This window comes from Pelecanus crispus, chromosome 1 (assembly GCF_030463565.1).
Source record: "Pelecanus crispus isolate bPelCri1 chromosome 1, bPelCri1.pri, whole genome shotgun sequence".
Taxonomy (NCBI): Eukaryota; Metazoa; Chordata; class Aves; order Pelecaniformes; family Pelecanidae; genus Pelecanus; species Pelecanus crispus.
In genome coordinates, this window is record NC_134643.1 from 214,180,457 (window position 1) to 214,205,216 (window position 24,760).

Below are 24,760 nucleotides of genomic sequence, written 5' to 3' on the forward strand. Positions count from 1 at the left end.
GGAGAGGGACTTTTTGCAAGGGCATGTAGTGATAGGACAAAGGGTAGTGGCTTTAAACTGAAAGACAGTAGATTTAGATTAGATATAAGGAAGGAATTCTTCACTATGAGGGTGGTAAGGCACTGGAACAGATTGTGGATGTCCCATTCCTGGAAGTGTTCAAGGCCAGGTTGGATGGGGCTTTAGGTAGAAGGTGGCCCTTCCCATGGCATGGGGGTTGGGTTTAAGGTCTCTTCTAACCCCAACTGTTCTATGATTCTATGACTGTTCTCATTCAAAGACTCTCAGCTTTCAAAAAGATCAAGATAGTCTCACATTTATGGATTTGTTTTCAGTTAAGAGACAACATTAATTAAACATGTTTGCTGAAGAGGCAACCCTGCCCTTCCATCCCAGGGTGTGAGTGGGCCCAAAGCCAGATCTGTTACTTCTCATGTTTGAGGAGTATTTTTCACATCCTGCAGAGCAGATGCACCTGTTCCTTGCAGGGAAGGGAGGCTGTGCACACCAGCTCCTCTGGGGCTGCAGCCAATGCACACATGCTCTTGCTACCGTAGGTGCTAGCACGTCTTTCCTGAGGGGCAGGGGAACAACGCCGGCTGCTCCCACCCAGCCCGCAGCACTGTTGAGACACTGGGAGCAACCTGGGGCCAGCAGAGCAGAGGACTCAGTGGGTGTCCCAGTTCCCCATGGTTCACAGGGTCCAGTTACCCCAGCAGGGTAATGGTAAAATGTGTGGCCTCTTGAAGCTCAGGTGGTCCAGCGGTGCCCACACGGACATGCTCAAACAGAAGTCCTAGCTAAATAACTAACGGTATTTTTGTTTACCTGGAAGCATAAATTATGAGCCCCCAAGGAAGCTTGTCTCTACAACCAAAGATGTGTAATAACTGCTGACAGTCTCACATGACTTATAGCTTTATTTTGACATCTAAAGGATTATTTTCAATTATTTCTTCCTGGACAATTATGCTTATTCTAGCCCCATAATGCATTGTGTCAGTCATCTCTGGACATAAAACACTTTAATAGTGTACAGTAAGCTTTTTCCTTCCACACAAAATATCTTTGGACCTATAATTACATTTCATAAAACCTCAGTAGCATAATTTAGCAGTCCCTTTCATAATGTTAGGTCTGCATTTGTACAAAATAAAAAACAAAAAAAAAAAGCTTATATATGCTTTATCTCTAAAGCTTTAATTTATTTCTTTTCTATAAAAAGCATCAAAAGTTTGGTCAAAGTGGTGTTACAAGGCAAGAAATAAGCTAGTATAACACCTTGACAAGGCCATTCCACAACTGGCAGCAATACAGGATTAGTTTGGGTTTGAAATTAGTTAACTTTACCACACAACTTTGCTAATAGTGGATCAATAATCTCCTGGCCATTTATTATCCCGCTTTCTTCCAACCCCAAACTATTTCACAGCATTTTAGAGGAGGACAACCCGCTGGCTAGGGCTGTGCCAGAGTTTTCTGCTTTGCTGCAGATTCCTTTTATAAATTCCACCAAATCACCAGGTGCCTCCAGGACTGGGATAACAACATGGGATTTGTAAAGGCAGCTGTAGCAAGGACCACAGCAGGCTCAGATACCTCCATAGGGTTCCTGTAGAGCAGATAAAGCAGCAAAACTCAAGGCAAAGCCATACAGCTGGGGAAGTAGGCTTTTGTTTTCAAAGAAATAGATTTCCCTCCCTCACACCCATTCTCTCAAACTTTTCTCATTCTTCTATGGTTATAAGCACTGAGATGTGGGCATCCAAATAACCTGTCCAGGATGACTTACGGTGACACAGAGGGTGAGGGACACCAGCTAACAAGTCCTTATCCAGTCTTCTGGGTTCATCCTGGGTGGTGATGAGATGCATGAGCTTTGTAGCCTTCACAATCTCCCTTGCCAAAGAAGGCTCATGTCCAGCATGAGCTGTTTTGCACCAGTGTGGCTCCACATCTGTGATGAGGTCTGTGATCTTGGAGTAATCACTGCTTCCAACACTTGCCCTTGCTTTTATTTAAATCCTTCTTCTATTTTGTCTTAATTTTCTCAGTCTTTTGATTTACAGTGTATACACCATTATTTTAAAAATTACTTTGACATTTATTCTCGGGCCTTCACACATGCAGAGTCTCGTTCACACTCTGTATACTGATAAATTTGATTTACAAATTTCTGCACCTAAGAATGTACTAGCAGCACTAAGGGTCTCACCTTAACATGTATGGCAAGAGCACATTCTCACCCAAATGCCATCTTTCATAGCTTTCAGGTACAGAAACTGGAGATCTAGGATATGGAAACCATTCATTGTAAGAACAAGCAAAGCCATATAGGTACAGTGGAATGAGTTTGTGATATATTGCTCTATCCATCACCTCAAAGGCACAATTTTCATTGAAGCCATGGCTCACACTGCTGAATAGGGGTTAAATCAGAGACATGAGCCCAGATTTTCTACCAACAGATGGAATTTCATAGGAACACAAGTCACACTGGAATTATTGGTGGCACAGGCACCGTGAGAATTCAGAAGCAACTTTTAAAGCTTATGGTTAAGGACTTAGAACAAGTGTGGCTTAGTTGATCACGATTCTGTTCATTTATTGACCCCAGATGATACTTTTGGGTGCTTGGAAAAAAATAATTCTCCTGCTACTCAGGAGACCAAGGGTGGAATTAGGATCCTAAGTTTGTACAATCACTTTTGAACATTTCAAAGGCAATTCATACTTAAGAAAAATGCTTCTTACTGTTTTAGCGAGTGTTACCAAGTAGCTCAGCCCCCCTTGCTCCACAATTCTCAATTAGTCTTATGCACATTGGTAATAGGATTTGAGATCATTAACCTGTAAATCATTGGTTCAAATCTTGAACAGGTCATTAGTGACTAGAAGGCATTAGTATCTAATGACTGGTTTCATTCCAGTGGACAAATAGTCACCGCCACAGCTGGCATTAGTAAATTATTTCAGTAGAGACCTAGGAAATGTACCAGGTCCTGATTTTGCTTCTGCCAATCTGATATCCCAGCCAGTCTCCCTATTAAGCATTGAATTTTTTTTTTTTTTTTTTAATCAGTGTTTTCAAGAGCAGCTCTTGGAACATTGTTGGGAAATAACAGAACAGTCAGGAAAAAAAGGCATTTTTTGACGTCTGAATCTAGTTTTCTAGAGATTTCTGTCTTGTAACTCAATCACTAAGGTCTGAAAAAAACCCCAAAGAACAAGAAATGTATTTCTCACAGATAGGACATTTTATAATGTCTTTCTCTCTCCTGTGTGGATGTCCCTGCTTGATCAACATCTGGAAGTCCCAGTAGTCCCTGTCAATGCGCAGAACCACAGCGCACTTGCAGCAAGCCTCATCCATCCTGCAGCAAGCCTGTGATGATGGGATCCAAGGGCTGGAAGGACTCCTGTATGCCACAGAGGTCAGACCCTTGCAATCCAGATTAGCCCAACAACATCCATGTCACAAGCATTGCCAGATGCATAACACTTCTGACAGCCTCTGCAAGCTTGAATTGGAAGTCAGGGCAGATTACTGAGAAAAAATACACCATCATTGCTCAGTTTCTTCTAATTTCGGCTTTCGCTATTGGGAACACAGCACTGGGTTAGAAGGACCTTTGGTCAAACACAATATACATTTTCTAAGCAAGACCAGAAATACAAAGACCAAAAACCGCAAAAGATGCAATATGTCATAGGAGGAAAGCAGGAGAAATTAAGGATATCATGAACGCCCAAAGCACTAATAAGGTGGGGTTTTTTTAGATTAAAACAGGCAGGAGACCCCACGTGCCAAATCTTTATAGGCTGCCATCTGACTACACAGGTAGCAGCCTTGTACAGCCACTCTCATGTATTTACAATAAGTTATTATATGAGTCAGAAGCCACATACTGACCTTTGCAGTCCATTAATTTTATTTTTTCCTCCTGTTCAATTAGTGCAAGACCTTGAGTCATTGTGGGTAACCCCAGGAGAATTGTAATTAAGAATTAATATAAAGCCAAAGTGTGGTGCAAAGCTCTGAAGTACTTTTGTCACCACGTGTTTATGGTAATGAAACTGTGATGAAGATTTTATCACCGAGTAAAACATTTTTGAATGTACAGTCACTGACCTGCAAACTGTTCATATGGTGAATGTATTAGGACATTTGCCTAAAGATGTCTCTCACAGCTGAGAAATAAGCCAGGCTGGTTTTGTATAGGGTTTAACAAACTAATCACCACCTACAAGTTTTGCAAATTGCAAATCCTCACACCTCCCACTGCAAACAAGGCTTAGGTATTGTCATGGTTTAGCCCCAGCCAGCAACTCAGCACCACGCAGCCGCTCGCTCACTCCCCCTGCCCTGATGGGATGGGGGAGAGAATCGGAGGAGTAAGAGTGAGAAACACTCTGGGTTGAGATAAGAACAGTTTAATAATTGAAATAAAGTAAAATAGTAATGATAATACTAACAATATAAGAATGATAATAACAATAATAATATACAAAGCAAGTGATGCACAATGCAATTGCTCACCACCCGCCGACCGATACCCAGACAGTTCCTGAGCAGCGATCGCTGCTCCCCAGCCAACCCCCCCCAGTTTCTATACTGAGCATGACATCATATGGTATGGAATAGCCCTTTGGTCAGTTTGGGTCAACTCTTCTGGCTGTGCCCCCTCCCAGTTTCTTGTGTACCTGGCAGAGCATGGGAAGCTGAAAAGTCCTTGACTGGCATAAGCAGTACTTAGCAACAACTGAAAACATCAGCGTGTTATCAACATTCTTCTCCTACTAAATCCAAAACACAGCACTATGCCTGCTGCTAGGAAGAAAATTAACTCTATCCCAGCCGAAACTAGGACAGGTATTCAGCATGTAAAATCCAATTAATAAATAGTTTTAGGGTGTGTGTGTTTTAAGCTACTACCTGTCAAAAGCAGTAAATCAGGTCCTCATTTCTTCTGCACTTAAAACATAGGTCTGGGTTAGCACACATTGAAAATATCACCCCAGCAAGGACTAATTGTAGAAGTAACCAGATAAACTGAAGCAGTATTTGCATTTCTTCCTCTTACCTGTCAGTCCATCAACTACATCTTCAGACTCTGTGCTGGTGCAGAACCATGTCATGCAGCAATGCAACCAGAGAGAGGAAATATTTTAGTGTGGGCTCCACCCTGAAAGACCTCGGCACACTCAGTTATGAAGATGCATAGTCAAGTCTCAGTAACTTCTGTGCAAAGCTTAAAAACATCCAATAGAATAAAAAGGAAATCAGTTGGTTATTTATTATTTATCATGTTTGCTCTGGTTCACGTTACAAAAAGGCAGCTGGAGAAAAGAGAGCCTGTGTAGAGTCAGAGATGTGTTCACTCTCCTCCCTTCTGGGTATCACCCCAAATCGTGAATGACTTTGTGCTACTTGTGGGATTTGTCAGCTGTCCTTGCAACCCTCCTGCCTGCGTGGAGGGCAAGAACAGGTTTGGGAAGGCCGTGCATCCACCGCACAATATGCCACGAACCTACAGACCAGCCAAAGCTCCTTCCTGGACCGCGCTCTCACCTGGCTTCACTCCCTGATGTCCTGGGCTCTGCCTGTACCAGGCTTAGGCTTCGTGGGGCAATACTGCTCTGAACCTGATGGAGTTAGGCCCTGGAGGACATAAAAAGCATAAACAGCAAAACCTCACCTGCATAAAAATAGATCACTCCAGTTTCCAAAGCAAGCAGTTAATCTTCATAAGCATAACCTATATTTTCTGAAGGAGGTGAAGAAGAAAGAAACCCTCTGCAAGTTTGTTATGTCTGACATATTTTTCCTGAGCTGGCTGATTGCATTAATAAGGCATAAGAAGACACATATATTACAAATCCTGCACTTAAAACTTTTTTTTTTTGATCTACAGCAAACTGACAAATCCAAAAAATTCAAAGTTATAGATGATACTTTATTTCAGAAAAGGAATAGAAATCTAAGACACAGACTGAAGACAGCAGAACTGTCTCCAGATGAAATTCTTAACTTGTGCTGCATTAAATAAGGCAATTAACATTATAATCTGGAGGCACAAAGGCCTGTACTTCTTGGTTTTTCTGCATTTGTTTCCTTAGGGCTTGACACTGACAGTCAGACACAGCTCTCAATAGAAGGTAACATTTAGCTATGCCACATTAGGAAGGAGCCTCGGGAGGAATTCACAGGTTCCTATTTTGTCTTGCTCAGAGGGAAAAACATTTCACTGCATGCTTGAAAAAGGCTCTTGCTTATTCCTTTCTTCTCCACTTCCACTTCTCCACTCCAATCATGTCTAACATCAGACAGAGCTAAGCACTTCGGAGGAATGTTCATTCCCCCATCATAACAAAGATGAACCTCTGGGAGGGACATCAAGATACCCTTTATAGCCAGCTAGAATAAAAAAAAAAATACTCCTAGACTTTCTGTTTCTTCTATAAAAATAAAACAGATAAATGCATTTCTATATGCCCATCCTAGAGCAGGTACTGTACCTGAGCCCCTATAGTAAATCAGGGAAACAGCAGGTCTAGCAAATAAAAACATCAAACTGCTTTTTAAAAGCTACATATCCAAGCTTCTGCTGGGTAAATGCATGCTGGATCGCATGGAAAATAAAAATGGCACGTGACGCCAGTAGTGGCTTAGCTGCAGAAGATCTTATCAAAGCAAAATAGCTAGATTATACAGAACAGTCAGTTCTTGCCCCTCCAACTTGACTTCACAGATCCCCTGTGCAAGTTTATGAACCCTTTACAGTGGGACCAGATTAGCTGCATTTGCTGTGCTTTCTTTGGCTGTAAAGCATACAAGACATGACAAGAAAGGGAGAATTTGTGCATAACGCCTATCAAACTCAAACAAGGCATTTTCCCCAGTTCTGACACACTCATCCAATTCTGTGATCTTTAGATTTCATGTCATATATTAACTTATAATTGATCCTTTGGTTAAAGCAAGAGCTTTAACCTTTATGGTTGGTGTTTTTAAAGGAGAACAAAGGAAGGCTCCCCTCCCCCAAATTTTTATTCAAGCACACGCAGTCATACGGATGATACTGCTTTCCCTGAAGTTAGCAAGGGTGGTCACAGGTTGCAGAATGAAGCCAGAAGAGATGCTAGACCAGTGGGCTATCTGACAGCAAAAATGAGTGTGCATACATCAGAAATGCTGGCCTTGAAAGGACAGGTCCAAAAAGACCACAGGAACAGAAGTCTTTCACATGTGCCATGGAGCTCTGCCCAGGATTCCAATATGAACAACACAACCCATGCATGCCAGGAAAAACTAATCATTCAATATCCCTTTTTCCGAAGAGGGTAAATGGCCCACTTGAACTCCTAGCAAACTTTTCAGGTGGGGAGCGAGGAATGGGGTTTTCCAAGTGAGCTATGAAATTACAAAATTTATAACCTGGAGGCCACAGTTTTTGAGTCAAGAGTCCAAAACAGTTCTGTTGCTTTGACATTACTTGTCTCAATTGCATGGAAAATGTTCACAGCCAGTAAGAATACAAGGGGCTTCCATGCCAGCTCTTGCTAGGTAATGAAGCCTCTCTAGTGAAGTGTTCACAGCCAATAAAAGTAATAGCAGAGTTTCACTTATTTCCCCTATGCATCAGCAGACTTCTACACTTCTATATCTCTGGAATATATGCATTATTAGATCCTTGTATGTACCCATCACTGTGGTGTTCAAGTGCTGTTCATCTTGAACCAATGCACACTATCCAAAACTCCCGATATCCAGCTCTAATTTTGCAGTTTCAGGCCATTATTAATTGTCCTATATGCTTGGAAATGAGCCAGTGGAGCTTTCTTGGCGTTGTTCCCACACCTGCCTGTATTTGGGCAAGTTGTCTAATTATTTTAAATACAATTCAAAGATTTTTCTCAAGGTGCTAGGAGACTTTCTGTGCTTAAGACAGTAAAATTCATCATAATAGGTCTTTCTCCTCTTGTTTCATTATTAGACTATGGATAGCTTTGTGACCATTTAAAGTTCATTTACACATCTCCCAAAAAGAACACACAGCCAGGGACACTGCATGGACCTTTCTCGATCCAGGTAATATGGTGTGTTACCTGCACTGTGGATCACTTACGTTTTGAGATCTGACTTACATTATTCCAAACCGATCTTCCTCAACATCAATGAGAATTGCACAGGATGTGCAGCAGAGATCTGCCACAGGGATGGGAACATCCACAGACCAGAAGCAGGTACAGAAGTTTGCCCAAAGTGTTTATAAGCTTCAGTTTATAATCCATCAGCCCCATCCACCCAGCTGACAACTGCTGCCTCTGCCTGCATTCTCCAGATTGCACTTCTTCCACTCCTCCTGAAACAGCTGTTTACTCCGCAGATCGTCACAACCATTCATCCCTGCAGACACAGGCAGCAGCTTTTCAAATTTGTCCAGGAGTCTAGCTTTGACTAGTCTTTCCCAAGGGGTCATTTCAAAATGCAGACCCGCTTCTGCTTGGTGATACTTTCTCCTAGATTGTTAAATAATTTTGTGCAAGCTTCCATCTGCTTTACCCTTTAGCATAGATGTTTTCAACAATATGGCAAATGTACCCTTGGCAAGGCACCACGGCAGAGTGAAGCCCCTTATCCGCACAAAAGATACGTTCAGGGCAACAGCAGGGAAAGCTTCCTGCTAATGCCTGCACTTTAATCCTGCCCTGGAGAGTTTCCTGCCATTGCTGCACTCGTGTTAATGACAGTTGTCAGCAGCTGACCATTTTCCTAGCACAGATGGACCCTAGGTATCTGTAGCCAAAAGTTATTGCTGAAACCATTCATTGGTATGTCCTCAGCTTGCAATTTATGCTCAAACTTTTGCATTACAGCAGCTTTTGCTCCACATCGCTTACATCAGCTGGTACCAACATCTGGCCCACAGTTTAAAGCTCAGGTCCAGCTGAATCAGTACAGACTACGACAATTTCTCTCCTACGCAGGAGAGTCCTGAACACTGTACTGAAATGAAACAGTTCATCAATTTAATTCCAACCCATAACATGGTGCATTTGGACTTTATGCCAAATTTCCCATGTCCTAGCAGCAGTGCTGCGACCTGCCAGGTAGGCTCTCCGGGAACTGCATGATCGGGGATAGACTGAAAAGGACGCTCACAAGTCAGCTGGATGCATGGAGAGCAGGTGGGCTTGCAGGTCCCTGTGGATGGCAGGCAGCACTAGCTGTCTCCAAAACAGTGTTAGTGAACATGCTGAACTGTTGCTAGTACCAGGAAAGAAACAGAGCCATCCGTCCATTACTTTCGCACCTAAGATATTATTTTAAATTATTCTGAAGCAGTTTCTGCTCTGACAAAACAAATCAGATATCCAACATCTCTGTTGCTTCCTGCATTAGCTGTACCAAACACTGAGCACTAAGTGAAGATGGTTCCTGGTTGTATTTGGGATAGCCGTTAGTCCTTTAGGGACTGATCAGAGTCAAAGGTTGTTGTGTTTATTTTACTTTGTGTACACAAGGAAAAAAGGAAGGAAAGTCTGTTATGTTTCTTAAAGAATAATTTTACCTGGATTTGTTTTTACTTATGCTGCTGCGAATCAGAAATAGTGCCATTTAGGTCTGTGGTGTTATCCCAGGGTAAAACTGTCATTAAATCAAAACCAAGAATATTGTATCTAGAAAAATGGTATCAAAGATCCTTGTCTTCATAGGAAATATTGCTGAAAGAGGGGTTTAACACACTCCTTTAACTGGAGTTCTATGCAGTTTTCAACAAAAGCCCTAGAGTATTTTTTTCCCTTTTTTTCTTCTTGCTATTATGCATGTCATTCATCCATAAGATCCAAAAATATCCTAAAAGTCTAAATACAGGACTAACCACAATTCTGAATAAAAAGCAGTAATTAAAAATAAATAAAAACAGCCTTTAGGCTAAACTCTGAGTCGACAGAAATCAGGGTGCTCAGCTTAAGTTCCCTTGACAACCCCTCCACCCCTTCATTCTTAACATGTGCATGGAAGAAAAGGCGGAGATGAAGTTAAAGTTGTCATGACAACTTTGTCTCTAAATTATCTGTCTTTTGTAAATTGGCTACTTTGGACTACATGTTGCTCAGCAAAGCTCTTGACAGAGAATGAGTTTCATAGAAGCAGCTTGACAGATCAATAACTTGGTTTTAATTTTAACAAAAATGCATTTATGCATATATATATATATAGCCAGAGAGAATAAAGACTGAACACATGATGAATCCAAGCATCAGCTAAACCAGAATATTTTGTGTCTTCAATCAATGCAGTAATGCTATGAAGATTTTTTAATTTTATTTTTAGTATCTCTCAACCTTCACACAGAAAACATTCAGGTGATATCTGAACTGGCAAAGATGACACATTCATTTACCGTCTACAGTCTCTAATATTACGAAGCTATTTCATTTTTTTTGTTAGGAGCATAATAAAAAACTGCCTCCTCCTAGAGGAAACAAGATAAGCTCTCAAACACTACACAGAGACTTCTCCGCAGTGGGAACTGTATATCAAATCTCCTTGCATAGTATTAAATATTATTTCCTCAAATATGTTTAACCTCTGGACTTCACAGCAGAAAGGGAGTCTTTCATAGATCATTCTGCTTGCCTCATATTCCTAGGAGCAGAGCTTTCACTACAGCTGCCATCTTTGTAAAGTTAAAAAAAGCAAAACAGAACACAAAAAAGCCTTCACCTTTTGTCCTGTGTTCTTGAAAGTCCTCACTGAAGAAGTAAAAAGTTCTCATTTGATCTTGTAACAAATTTCTCTTGTAAAATATGATTTCAAGTAGTAAACAGTGATCTTTAAAAAAGGTATTTCCTCTAAAATACTTTCAAAATCGTAACTCTAAGCCAGGCAAAGGCTTAAATCCAGTATCTGTGCAGACTGGAAAGCTCAAATTGCTTTCTAATTTGACTTTTCCTATCTGCTCCTGAAAATGTCACCAAGACATGCTGATAAAAGAAACTCAGAGAAGAACTGCAAACCTGCTATTTTTTCCCTCCCGCTCACCTCAAAAAGATAATCTTCATCCAGGAGAGCCTTCCCTGAAATAGGAGCTCTGCTTCATGACCAGTGTGTGTAGCAAGCACAAGTCATAGCCCACAACTGTGATTCCTGGGCACTGCAGAATGTGCTTAACAGTGAAATAACAAATGCAACAGCACAATATTAGCAAACATCAGTAAACTCCACAACCAGTCCAGATTTTTTCATGTCATGGAGAGAGTTTATCCTAAGTGGATCCACAGCCCAAGATCTCCACCTGCTCTGCATTAGACCGACAAAGTCCACTTTTTTACTTTTTCATAACTACTTTTCACTACTAACTAAGCATATGCAGAGCACCATGGGATCAGAGTAAAAGAGACTACCCAAGTGCTGCTAAAAGGCTGCATCACCTGCCCCCAGGGGGTCCCTGTAATTTGGTTAATACGTGTAGCTATTAAAAGCTGTTGAAATGATGGTGCTAAAAAACTGAACACAGAGAAAAGGCTGGCTAAAATAACCGAATGATGAAAATAAAGTGAAAATGAATGAAAAAATGGCCAAAAAAAAACCTCAAATAAAAGCAGGGGAAAGATAAAGGGCAAAGAGAGTGGATAATCATCTGAAATCAGCTTTCCCCTCCCTACTTTCTCTTTCTCCTCCCCCTTCCCTATTTCCTAACTTTTCAGTTCTGTTTATACAACTATTTGGCCTCTACTGTCAGATTAGCATCACAAATCCTCACACTGGATTTCATGAAGTCAAGCAGGCTCAGTGAAGGTCACTGGGCTCAGGTTACTCCTGGTATAATCTCACCCAAATCCATGGAGTTACATGAAGGATAAGCTGGAACCATGTTTCCTGAATCTTCTGACATCCAGCTTTGGAGCTCTGTAACTCCAGACTGATGATACACACTGAAGGGTTTTTCGAACACAGCAGGGGAGAAAGCAAAAATATTAGCTCCTTGGGTGTTTTTCATCATGGTAGTTGCACTACATCTGCCATATATCAAAACAGTTCCCATGTTTCCTACCCAAGATTCATAACAGCTCTAAAAACACCACCATACTTCACCATGTTGAAAAACAAATTTCTCCATAGCTGGAGAAATATATTTTTCTAGATGCAATGGCAAGGAACACAATGTCCTTTAGAGCAACTTAACAAAAGAAATGATCTGATTCCTGGAAAGCCTTTTTCAATCTCTGCCTTTTTATCTGAAAACTCTCTGCAGTTGTTTGTTTGTGAAGTGATAATCGTCTCCCTTCATCTCAATGAAAACTTCTTCCTGGGAGATAAAAATATTTTGTACGAATTTGCTGAATTGTTTGTGAGTAATAATAACCAACTCACATCAAGGCTGTATTTTCTTATTATTTGTACTGCAATAGTACTGGGAGTTTCTTGCTGGCACTGGATGTCACAGTGTTGGAATTGCATATATGTATGGGATAGGAGACACTGACTGATCTGACCAATCACATGCACTGCATTTTAAATGGAAGAGGCAGGGAAAAAAGAATCCGAAAAAAAGACTGCAAAAGACCTCAAGAAGTCATCTAATCTGTATTTCGATGCGTGGTAGACTCACTTATGGCTGATCAGCTACTGTTATCAGTTGTTTCATCTGTTTTATAGACGGAAAATTAAGAGATTGTATTGTGCCCATGAAGCCTACTGGCTGGCTGTGTCAGACATGGAAGCTTAACCCAAATCTCACAAGTCCTGGTTGATGTCCATGAAAATATTTTATGTTAACTGAACTTGGGAGCCTCTAAGGAAAACAATCATAAACCTGCTATCTGTATTTGCTACTATGAAACAGTGAGTTAAAATAAAAAAATCTAGCTATCAGCTGCAATTTTTTATTTGCTCTTCTGCACTCAGGCATACCTTAAAAAAAAAAAAGCACAACATCCACAGATAGCTGTATATATTAAAATATCTCCAGCTCATTTATCACACTGCATTAGATATTCATTTTTCCTTCACTATCAGTAAAAACCACTATTCTATGCCATATATATGAAAGTCACACTATACAAAAATTCACAGAAGATAAAATACTAAGATCAAAAGCACTCTATATCTGACAAAGACTTTTTACACACTGCAATGCATCTTTTCCCATGTATTCTGTCTATTCCATGAAGTAGTATACATGCTTAATATCAGATAAGCTCATCCTTTTAGTCAGTTACGGTAGATACCAAGTTTTCTGTTTCAGTTCAGAAGAAAAAATAGTTCCAAGTTACAGACAGCTCCTTTTCTATCACCATGTTATCTTTTCTTCTCTGGTCTTAAGTGTAATCACCTTCTTTCATAGGTTACTGTTTCTACTTTCTATTTCAACTAAGTTTCAGACATTGGTGCAACCTAGGCAAGATTAATATGGCTTTCCTCTTTAATAAAAATCTTTTGATTTGTTGCTGAATGGACTGTTCTCAAGTATTGCTATCTAACTGCAAGGGACAATGCTGTTTATCATTTCCCCCTGAAAGCAGCCATCCAGATCTAGATATTAAAGTACTTTGAATTTAGAAACCATGAAATATAAATGTGTCCCTACCAAGACTGAGTAGGAATTAAATGAATGTTTATTTTACATCTGAAGTATCTTTTACATTTATTTCCCATCTATGATATCTAGATAAAAATCCCCACTAAAATAGACAGCTAACATTGAAGATTTCTTCTGAATAAGAAACACAGTTCAAAATTAATGAAATGCAGATCATATGAAATAAAAACATAAGTAATTACACTTAGTCAAAAAACTAATGGAGCATTTCTCCCCTGGAAAGTGTCATTGTTTTTTAAGCTAACACATCTTGGGAGAACTCCCTGAAAAAGTCTAATTCTTGTTTTGAAAAAAAAACCAAACAGAAAATTCTTTAAAATACTTCAATGTATTATTTGAAATTATTGCTTGAAAATGTTTTAACATCATATAAAATATAGTTTATACATTAAAACTGAAACAAACAAACCAATGTGATACCTTCATTCACATTAAATTTCAATTTTCACCAATTTTCTTTCCAACTTGGAAATGAGATGACATCTCAATAGCTGATGAATTTCTTATCTGATAAGAAGTCTGGTTCCAGTTTTCAGAGGATACTTACTTTTTACCAGATGAATGGTTCCTTCCACTAGCCATCCTCTCCTCCAGGCACAAGCTCCTACAGTTAGCAAAGTTGAATATTAGAACACGCAATATACTTAAACACAGCAGAATTTAATGAAGTAATGTCCTTTGTTGCTGACAGTGCACTGGGAGCGTGGAGAACATTAAATCTCTTTCCCAAGCTACAGAATCGAGTTATCCTATCGTTTTTGACACAGACTGCTATCATCCTAATGACTAAACAGGCTAAGCCTATTTACATTAGCTGAGGTGTTGATGCTGTACACATATCTACTTTAGCTTGAACCAACAAGCTACTCTGTGATGGTGCTTTAAGATGTACCTCTCTATGCCTTTTCCTTAAAGAAAAGAGACCCACAGGGCTTGTATACATTCCAACAAGATTATGTTAAAACATGCCCCAGAGCACTGAAATTACTAAAATGGAGGACGAAACCCAGATCCACTGGGCAATGGAATAAAAATAAAAAAGGGATGTGAAGCAGACTTCTTGTGCCCTCCTTCCAGAATGATTGCTTTTCTCCAAGCTCAGTCTCAATCCAGCAAGTTTGCTGGGTTGCAAAAAATGATGTGGTCTCTTTTCAGCTCCGAAGAAAAGTCTTTTTCTTCCATACCTTCTGTGCCTGCTCCTTGCTCTCCGCAGCAATCTCTGCCTCTGCCCAGCTGAGCATGTAGAGTTATTTTGAAAGTCTGGAAGCTCTCCCTCCTTCCAGAGGACTCCACCTGAGCCAGGATCTAGTGGCAAGTCTAGTCTGAGAGGCAGGCCTCCTCCTTGCTGCCCAGCCAGGTCCTTTCCCCAGGAGATATACTTAAGGTCTACCAGAGGTTCTCAAATGTCAGCCAACGAGGTGCTACCTCTGCAATAGGACAGGACAAATAAAAAACTTTATCTATAGTCTAGAAAATCATCCTCACTCTAAACCAATGGAAACACTCTAAACAAAAGGAAACAGCCAGCTTTAAATGGGTGAATGAAGGACCTATTTAAAGATCAAAGGAAGGATCAAAGTGGATGAATGACTACCTAGGGATGGAGGAGCTCAGGAGCTAAGAATGTTGTTGTTCATTATTGATGAGTGCCCCCAAAACACTAAGAAAAGACTTAATCTTAGTACCTGACCTCTGGGAAGGCTTATGGTGATACTGCTGATGACCACAGTTTATTAAACATAAAGGGACAAATGGCAATTGGTATTTTTTATCAGACTCTTTATCCGTGTTTCTGCGGAACAGACAAAGTGCTTCGTTGCACAGGTGAGGCTCCCTTTCTTGAGAGAAAGACTAGGAAAATGGAAAAGTAACAATTTGGCTATATGAAAGAAAAAAAAGTGTAATAGTTTACACTGAGAAGGTGGAAAACCAAGTACAGGCATCTGTTCCTCCCCCTTCAGTGTTCAACTAAAGGACCAGGTGTAGGAGAACAAAGTCAAGTAGACTTTTTGATCTGGAGAGGCTCACACCTGTCAGAAATGTGAAGTTTAAAAAAAAGTTCAGAGGACAGATAAAATTTTTGCAGAGTATGAAAAGCAAGACCCAAAGAAAGAGACAGTTGCATTTGGTGCCTGAAGGAAAGACAGAAGTGCTCTAACAGGACAACTGAGTTGCTTATGACTGATCCAAGAGTGATGTGTAAAGGACTAATGCTGTGCCATTATTGGAGAGGGTGTCTGCTCTGCCTCTACTGTGGGAGGAGATATGTAATGCGTAGTACATGTTGTAGCTCCTTGTTTATGAGCTTTCTCTGAGGTCCTCAAAACAGAAGAAATGCCTTTTTTCCTCATCAAGCCCCCACCAAAATTTGAGTGGTTCAAATGTTTAGGGGGTCTTATTCACTTAAGACTCAGTTACTTCATCACTGTATGTAAGTATAATATCATTCTTTTACTTCCCTTTCCATTGAAGTCAAGAGCAATATAGTCCCTTCAAAAAAAGCAAGATTTGCTTGGAGAGCCTGATCATGCAAGGTGGTAGCTCCATCTAAAGAAGCACCTACAAACAAGATTAATCTGAAGTGTGTAATTAATGCTATTGATTTCAGTGGTATTATTCACATGCAGGTGTTAGAACAAAATGCCTGTGCCAGTGGAAAAAGGGGTATAAAGCACAATCTGCCGTGTATGTATGCTATTTAATGTGCACTCCTTCTGTTTGAAGATTGCAAGACCTGAATATAACCAGTTGTGGTTATAATACAGGACTCTGCCATACTCCCTTTGTTGATAGGGAAGATTCTTTTTTGGTTACCCGGATAAAGGCTATTATTTTCAGGACAAAACAACTTAATTCTGTTCCCTATGTTGCAAGCTGGATATTTATCTGGAAACAGTAAGTCTGGAGGTAAGCAAATGGAGAATCATTACAGGTTCATTTCACAATTTAGCTTTGCTGTATCTGAAAAAGAAATAGGCATAGGTTAATCCCCTTCTGCTTAGAGGAGAAGCAAGCAGAAAGACTGCCTAGAGCAAAATTAAGAAACAATTTTCTCTTCTCGCTGTTCCCATTTTATCTCATCTTTCCATTTCATCCTGAAGCTGCTGCCAATAGTGTTACTTGTGGAATTAATGTCTTGCCAAAACAGTGAGAAAAGACATTTAAACAATGAGATCTATTAAATTATGCAGTAGTTTCCACAAGGAAAAGGATAGCAGACTTATTGCTTAAGTACTTTGAAAAAGGCATGGATAGTTCAACAAAGGGAAGTGCAAAGTCCTGCACCTGGGGAGGAACAACCCCAGGCACCAGGACAGGCTGGGGGCCACCCAGCTGAAAAGTATCTTGGCAGAAAAATATCTGGGGGTCCTGGTGGACAACAAGCTGAACATGAACCAGCAACGGGCCCTTGCTGCAAAGGTGTCCAACGGTATCCTGGACTGTGTTAGGCAAAGTATTGCCAGCAAGTTGACGGAGGTGATCCTTCCCTCTACTCAGCACTGGTGAGGCCATACCTGGAATATTGTGTCCAGTTCTGGGCTCCCCAGTACAAGAGAGACATGGACATAGTGGAGAGAGTCCAACGAAGGGCCACGAAGATGATGAAGGGACTGGAGCATCTCTCCTGTGAGGAAAGGCTCAGAGAGCTGGGACTGTTCAGCCTGGAGAAAAGAAGGCTCAGGGGGATCTCATCAATGCCTATAAATATATGAAGGGAGGGCGAAAAGAAGATGGAGCCAGGCTCTTTTCAGTGGTGCCCAATGACAGGACCAGAGGCAATGGGCACAAACTGAAACACAGGAGGTTCCCTCTGAACATCAGGAAACACTTTTTTAATGTGAGGGTGGCTGAACACTGGCACAGGTTGCCCAGGGAGGTTGTGGAGTCTCCATCCTTGGAGATACTCAAAAGCCATCTGGATGTGGGCCTGGGCAATTGGCTCTAGGTGGCCCTGCTGTAGCAGGAAGGTTGGACCAGATGACCTCCAAAGGTCCCTGACAACCTCAACTATTCTGTGATTCTATGAAAGAAAGCATTCAAAAATATATTATAGAACCAATCCTATGTTAATGTGAAAAAAAAAAAAAAAGGATTATAAGGCACAAAAACAGACCCTAAAGCTCTTATTTATACATACTATTCATTGATATCAATTATACATATTGCATGAATCAGCTTAGGTGCCTTGACTAATTTAGGGAAGAAATACAGAACAATGCTTGCTACTGACAGTTTTTCTAGAAAGTATCACCAAATAACAGGTAACCAAACTCAAGCATATTTCATAGACTTCATCTGTAATGCTAGAAGTTCCAAAAATAGTGGAGGATCAGCTTAGTCACATTTTCCTAACTAAGAAGAAATTGCCAATGAATGATTTGCTTGACTGCCCTGTCTGTTCTTCTCGTCCCCGAGTAGACTGTGAATTTCTAAACTGGAGTGGAAAGATACAGCTAAAAACACCCAGTGAATTAATTTTGTGTATCTTATCACTGTATACTGTAATATTTGAAACATCCTCCATACAGTATTAGTAACAGCAAAAGTGCCATGATCTCTATGGAACTTCTGTCTATTTTTGCTTCAGATATAAGTATCTTGGCTGACTGGTTATTTTGCTCATTTTTTTAAGTATTATTTTAGTATTTGGAAGGGTGATGGCCCTTGGAAAAGCTGGTACATGGACAGTGCAGAGTTAGAAGTGACATTTTAGCTGTGGCAGAAGGTTTTTTTAAAAAAGAGCAAGATTTTGCAGCACTTCCAAAGAAAAAGCCAGTCTTGGCAACTGTCTAATCTTCCCAAGAAATTTGACTGCCCAACTAAATCTGTTTAGTAAGTTTTTCATATTTAAAATGTGAACTGTTCTGAGTAGACTCACTAGTCACATGGAAAGCTGCTTCTCCCATACTGGAAGGATGCACTATCCAAACTGCTTCCTATTGTGCAACCATAAAATTATGAATAAGAATTGTACTTTGCAAAAATTCTTTGATGTTTGATTTAAATAGTTTTGTCTCACACCACTTATTATCTATACATCCTTTTGTTAGAGTACTGGAAGAAAGGTGCGATCACAATCAAATTGAACTTGCTAAGAATTACTGCTCTTACTATTGATTGAAAATATTTCTGCTGTCCACACCAAAGCTCTGTTTGACATCTCTCCTTCTATCAAAACAAATTACATCTGACAGCAAATAACATTGGGTCTCCTGTCCCAATTTTATATTCTCCTTTATTTTATTTTTAAGCATGCTGTCTTATTATTCTGTCTGAATACAAATCTCCCAGCTGATTTAAAAATGCATGTAACTCTGGGAAATCTGTCCCAGCACTAATGAGAAATGGCACCATCCATTTACAGGGAGCTCCTTCAGCTTCGCTGTTGACACAGGTACCTTTGTGAATGCAAGGGAAAATGAGGAAGGAAGGGAGAATATTTTCTGACAGTTTGTCTTCTCTGCATCAATTATTTCAAGTTATTGCACACAAGTAGTTCTCTTTGGTTAGTGTATATCAAGTGAGAAATTCATGCTGCAAAAGCACCACCAACTAGCACAGGCCTGGTTTGATTAACAAGAGAATTATGGTTTTGATCCCAGATGCTGTAGCTCATGCACATTACCGGCTCAAGTGTCAGCAGCATATGACCTCAAAGCTGTATCCAGCAAGCCATCTGGATCAAGCTCACAGCCCATTTAACATGAGCTAGAAACATTTATCAGGACAATAAAGCTTTCAAACTAGGAGCCATCTCAGAGTATGAAGCTTGTTATGGAACCAACATCAGCACTGGAAGATGCCAGCACGTGTTAGCCCCATTCCTCACGTATCATCTGAAAGGAGCTCTCCTTGGGGTGAAAGACAGGTCAGACAGCACAAATGAGAGAGTAAAGCAGGTAACTATGATCAATGAACAGAAATATGTCTGTGCCTGATAAGGTTTATTCACTTTTCAAAATGGGGCCTGCCAGCACAGATCAGTCAGGAGATGAGCCAGATGGCAGTGTGTCATTGCTCAGGAATAAAAGCCCTTACAGCACACCCTTGTTTCCACCTTCATTGATACCCGATACGTGCATTACCGAACAGTAAAAATTCGATCTGGGTCAGAAAAGAGGACATGACTGTATTTCTGTCATGTTAGAAAAAAATGATATGGTACTTACATCAGCTCCTTGCCACTTGGAAAAGATAGTCAATACCCAGTCCAGTGTAAAAGGAGAATGACATGAGACCATTTCTGCTCTGGAATAGAGTCCACTGGCACAAAGTCATCCCTTCAAAAGGAAAAAGCATTACATTTTAATTGGCAGGATGAGCTTGCATCAGTTCTGTGTTTGCACCATGTGTCTGTGGTGGGTTTTATCTGATTTAGTCTTTTAAAGTGAAGTTGTACACCACAGCTTCAGTGTCATATGTGTTCAGCACTTTTTGAGACTGGAAACTCTAGCTATAGAGGCAGTGCCTTTAGGGTGCATATAGGATTTATCTAATCTAACTTTAGATGTCAATAAAGCAGGCATCTACATCTAAGCTAGCCCTGGGAGCCTCTGTGGGAAAAAAGGAACATGTGGAGCATGAATTGCCTGGTTTGTTTTAGAAGGCCTTTTCACAACACGATGACTCTAATCATAGAAGCCACCATTTCTTTACATTGACCTGAAAGACAAACTAGGTGACCAGATGAAATGTAGTCATCTATATGATATGTATGTAGTCAACTGAATCCCACAAATGCAAATTAGAGTGAAACTACCAGTCCCTCTATTGTAGGGGTGTCTGTCTGTATACTGTCTGCTACTTTCCCATGGTTGTTGAGTCTGGCCATATTTTTGTCCTTTAAATGAAAGTCAGTCCTTCTTCCCAGAAGCTTGTAATTCACCTTAAAGCATTACCAGAAATATTTTATCACCTGCTCTGGTGTTAACACATTTCTTAAAACAACCTCCTAGACAGGAAGAAATGTGAGGGGGAGATCACTCAGGGAACTCTATCAGAAGACTAAGTGGACTGTGAAGTACTCAAATATATGGTAATTATCAACTTAATAGAGTATGTATTCTGTTCTGATTGGTGGTGGGGAGTCATTTAAACAATTAGAAAGATTCCAATTTGTCAGTACAGCGATCCTAAAATTGCATTTAAAAAATATCATGCCAGGACATTGGGAATCATAAGTACTAAAGAACACACCGTGCACATAATTTTTTTAACAGTTCCTTGATTTTTGTTAATGAAAAACTGGAAGCACAAATATTATTTGAGTTGAGATTTTTTTAAGGGATTAGTGATCTGTGGTTCCTCAGTTACCCAATGCCTGACAGAAACCACTTTGAAGGTGGCCAGTGCTCAGGACATTGGATGTTCAGCTGTTTCCAAATGTCCAGGCATTTAGAATTAACTCAGTCAGGTTTCCTAAACACTAAGCCATCACTATAAGAAACACTTCAAGAATCTTTGTCCTCTTATTTGCTTGCATTTTTACAAGAGACAGATAGACTGTGGACCTGCCTGTAAAGACAGATGGAGACAGATGGAAATTCTCTCTGTCCGTGTGCTGAGTTGGACATACGCAAGCTAAATGCTGCTCAGCAGTTGTATAGCTGTATTAGCACAGCCGTGTCAACACAGCTACACAACTTCTGGAGCAGAACAGATGAGGCACAGCACTGTGCAAACACAGCCAGTTTCTGGATGGTGTTTGGTGTAGCCCAGTAAATATGATTTTTTTGCCATTCCTAGTAAAAGGCCACACGCTTTTTACTGACCTGACAGCAAAGGGTGTCAGGATTTGTTTGAGCTTGTCCTGGCCCAAGCTGATAATTAGTTTGTTTTATTTAACTGGGGTAGGAAATGTCCAGCAGTCAGGTTTGCTTTGGGTTAGCTCTAGTTTATAGTGATAACAAGTAGATTTTCCATGTAGATTAAATTACCTGTGATCCTAGAAAAAAATAGGGTTTGCAAGAATGCAAACACAGGACAGTACAGGAGGTCCCAGACTGTAAACACAAATCCCAGTGGTCAGTCAGTGGTCACTGCAGGCATGCAAGTGTCTAAACCAGTTTAGATATAACAAAGAGACCACAAAAATGAATAACTGAGAACTAAAGTGTCGTGGTTTAGCCCCAGCCAGCAACTAAGCACCACGCAGCCGCTCGCTCACTCCCCCTGCCCTGGTGGGATGGGGGAGAGAATCGGAGGAGTAAGAGTGAGAAACACTCCTGGGTTGAGATAAGAACAGTTTAATAATTGAAATAAAGTAAAATAGTAATGATAATACTAACAATAAAATAATAATAATAATATACAAAGCAAGTGATGCACAATGCAATTGCTCACCACCCGCCGACCGATACCCAGACAGTCCCCGAGCAGCGATCGCTGCTCCCCGGCCAACCCCCCCCCCAGTTTCTATACTGAGCATGACATTATGTGATATGGAATAGCCCTTTGGTCAGTTTGGATCAACTCTTCTGGCTGTGCCCCCTCCCAGTTTCTTGTGCGCCTGGCAGAGCATGGGAAGCTGAAAAGTCCTTGACTAGCATAAGCAGTACTTAGCAACAACTGAAAACATCAGCGTGTTATCAACATTCTTCTCCTACTAAATCCAAAACACAACACTGTGCCTGCTACTAGGAAGAAAATTAACTCTATCCCAGCCGAAACCAGGACATAAAGAAAAGAAAGTCTATGTAATGCAGGCTGTATTAAGAAAATAGACAAACAAAAACCCAAACTGACCCCAAAACAGAGGAGGAAGGGACCTCCAGCCATCAAACTCCTCCTGGGTGAGAACTGAGGACACTGGTGGCTGCTGACACCCCCTCCAGCCCCTCTGCTCTCAGCCCCAGGACCCAGAGGGACACTGGAAGGATGGTGTAACACCAGAGAAAAGGGAGCGATATTTTAATTTTGCAGTTAATAGGATTTGGGGCTTAACGCTGGACTTCTTTGTAGCCGCCCTGTAACCTGGGAAGAAAGATGCTGCCTTTTTGCCCCAAAACATATTCACCGTAAGAGTCATTTCACTTCATTTTAGATATTCACAGTGTAGACATCTACATTTGATCTAGTCATCCTGGGCTCCCATTATAGTCACTGGAGTGAAATAGGTACTTTTAAGGCATGAATTATCCGATCTGTTTTAGATGTCTGCTTTAGGCTGCCAGGAATTGCACCCTAGAATAGTTCATTTCCCTCCATTGACTATGAAAGGGCTGAAGGCAACTAATTCAGAGAGGGACAGTTACAAGGACTTTTACCTGTGAGAATACCATTCCGGCCTTCTGTGTTCATGCAATATCCCTGTCTTCTTTATTTACAGATTATTTCAATGCGTAATTACTCATTGGACTGAAACCCCTTAGAAAGCATGGGCCTAGGATTTAATTATAAAACAACACCGTCAGAAGTACAGATCATTCATTTGGAAGGAATTTGCATTGTACCAATAATGATAACAACAGAACTAATAAACAAAGGCCATAATTTCAAAGGTATTGCTGGTTTCAGAAGAAATAGATGGGAACTATAGAAAATCAACACTTTTCCAGGAGGTAATTCAGCATCTTCCTGAATTAGGGTCTTATAAATTAGGAAGCTCAGCTACAAGGATCATAACTTCAAAAGCAAAGACACAGCTATAAGAGCAGAGGGAGAGCTCTGGCAGAGAGTCCCATAGGAAGCAAGGAGGATTTGACCCATTTCATCCCTATTTTCCGCTAACCGGCACGTTGTTAGGGCATCATAGAGGGCAGGACTACCGCGAGCTTGGGGCTTCCCAGCAGAGAGCTCTTTCCTGATCCCCCGGCAGTGCGGCCACCTCCTGCCTCATCGCTGGGCTCAGCCTGAGAAAGGAACCAGCCCTGTGAGACACCAGTTACCGCGCTGGTCTCCGGACCAGACAACTCAGCTCTGTGCACATGTATAGCTCCATAAATGACAACAATACTAACAATTTACTAACTTCTGGTAAAGACCAGCTTCTTGGGAATTGCTGATACCTCTGTTTCTATGGGAAATAAATCTCTCTGGAAGCTTTGCTCTGCTACTTTCTGAGCTCGTGCAAGTGCTGCTGAGATTCCTAATTGCAAATTAGACTTTTGACAGGGGAAGGCAGAGCAGACGGATTGAAATAGCCTTAAAGTGCTTTTCTCTTCCCGATGGCAGAAGAGTTCATAATCCAGACAAATTAACTGATTGTAACAAACAGCATTAAGGCAGCACTGTGCAATGTTGTGTCTGGCAGCTGGTGGCCAGGCACTAGAACATACTTAACCAATTAGCACAGTCCCCTGTGCTGGCCAAAATGCACATTAAGAACAACTGAGATGTGATCTGAGACACTGTGTGGTCCACATACAGCAGCTTTACCAGGTGGGCCAGAAAAGTGAGATTCTCAGTGGATGAGTTAGCTGGGGCTGTAATAAACCTGAATCTGCTGGAAGTCAGTCTTTGCATATCTTATTGGCTGAACCACTCCAGGTTTAGCTGAGCTGTCTTTTCGTGGCTTTATAACATTTCAAGGAGATTTTAGAGTCATTTTGTGATTACTGATCCCTTTCTATACTTAAAAAAAAAAAAAATAGGCTGCAGATCTTTCAGAATATTCTTTATTCTTAACCATAATAGTTACACTTATGGAATAATTATTCTTGGTACTTGTACAGTACCTTCTTTCAGCTTTCGTAACAAGTTCTAAACATTAATGAGTTACAGGCTTAATTTTCAAACTCAGCTTCAGGGACTCAGCAGTCCTAAAAAAATACAGTCATTTGTCTGTGTTCTCTAGCTACAGATTTAGGTACTTAACTCTAGTCACTCGTATCTGAAAACATAAGCTGCGGAGACTTGAAGGAGAGATGGGAAGAGATCTCATGACACTTAGTCATGTATCTTCCCCAAAAGACCGTGTTTCATCTTATGCCTCAATGATGTGAGGGAAACAATTTTTTTTCTAATATAGCATGGGAATACTGGCTTGCTAACACCCAGACAGTACAGTGTGGACGATGGAGAATCTGGGGATCTCACAGCAGTATTTTCTCTCCTTGATTACCCATGGCTTGGGAAGATGGGCTGTCTTGGATTTCTACCTGTTCTCAAGGAAAGAACTCAGAGTGGCAATGACATTGTTAAAATCA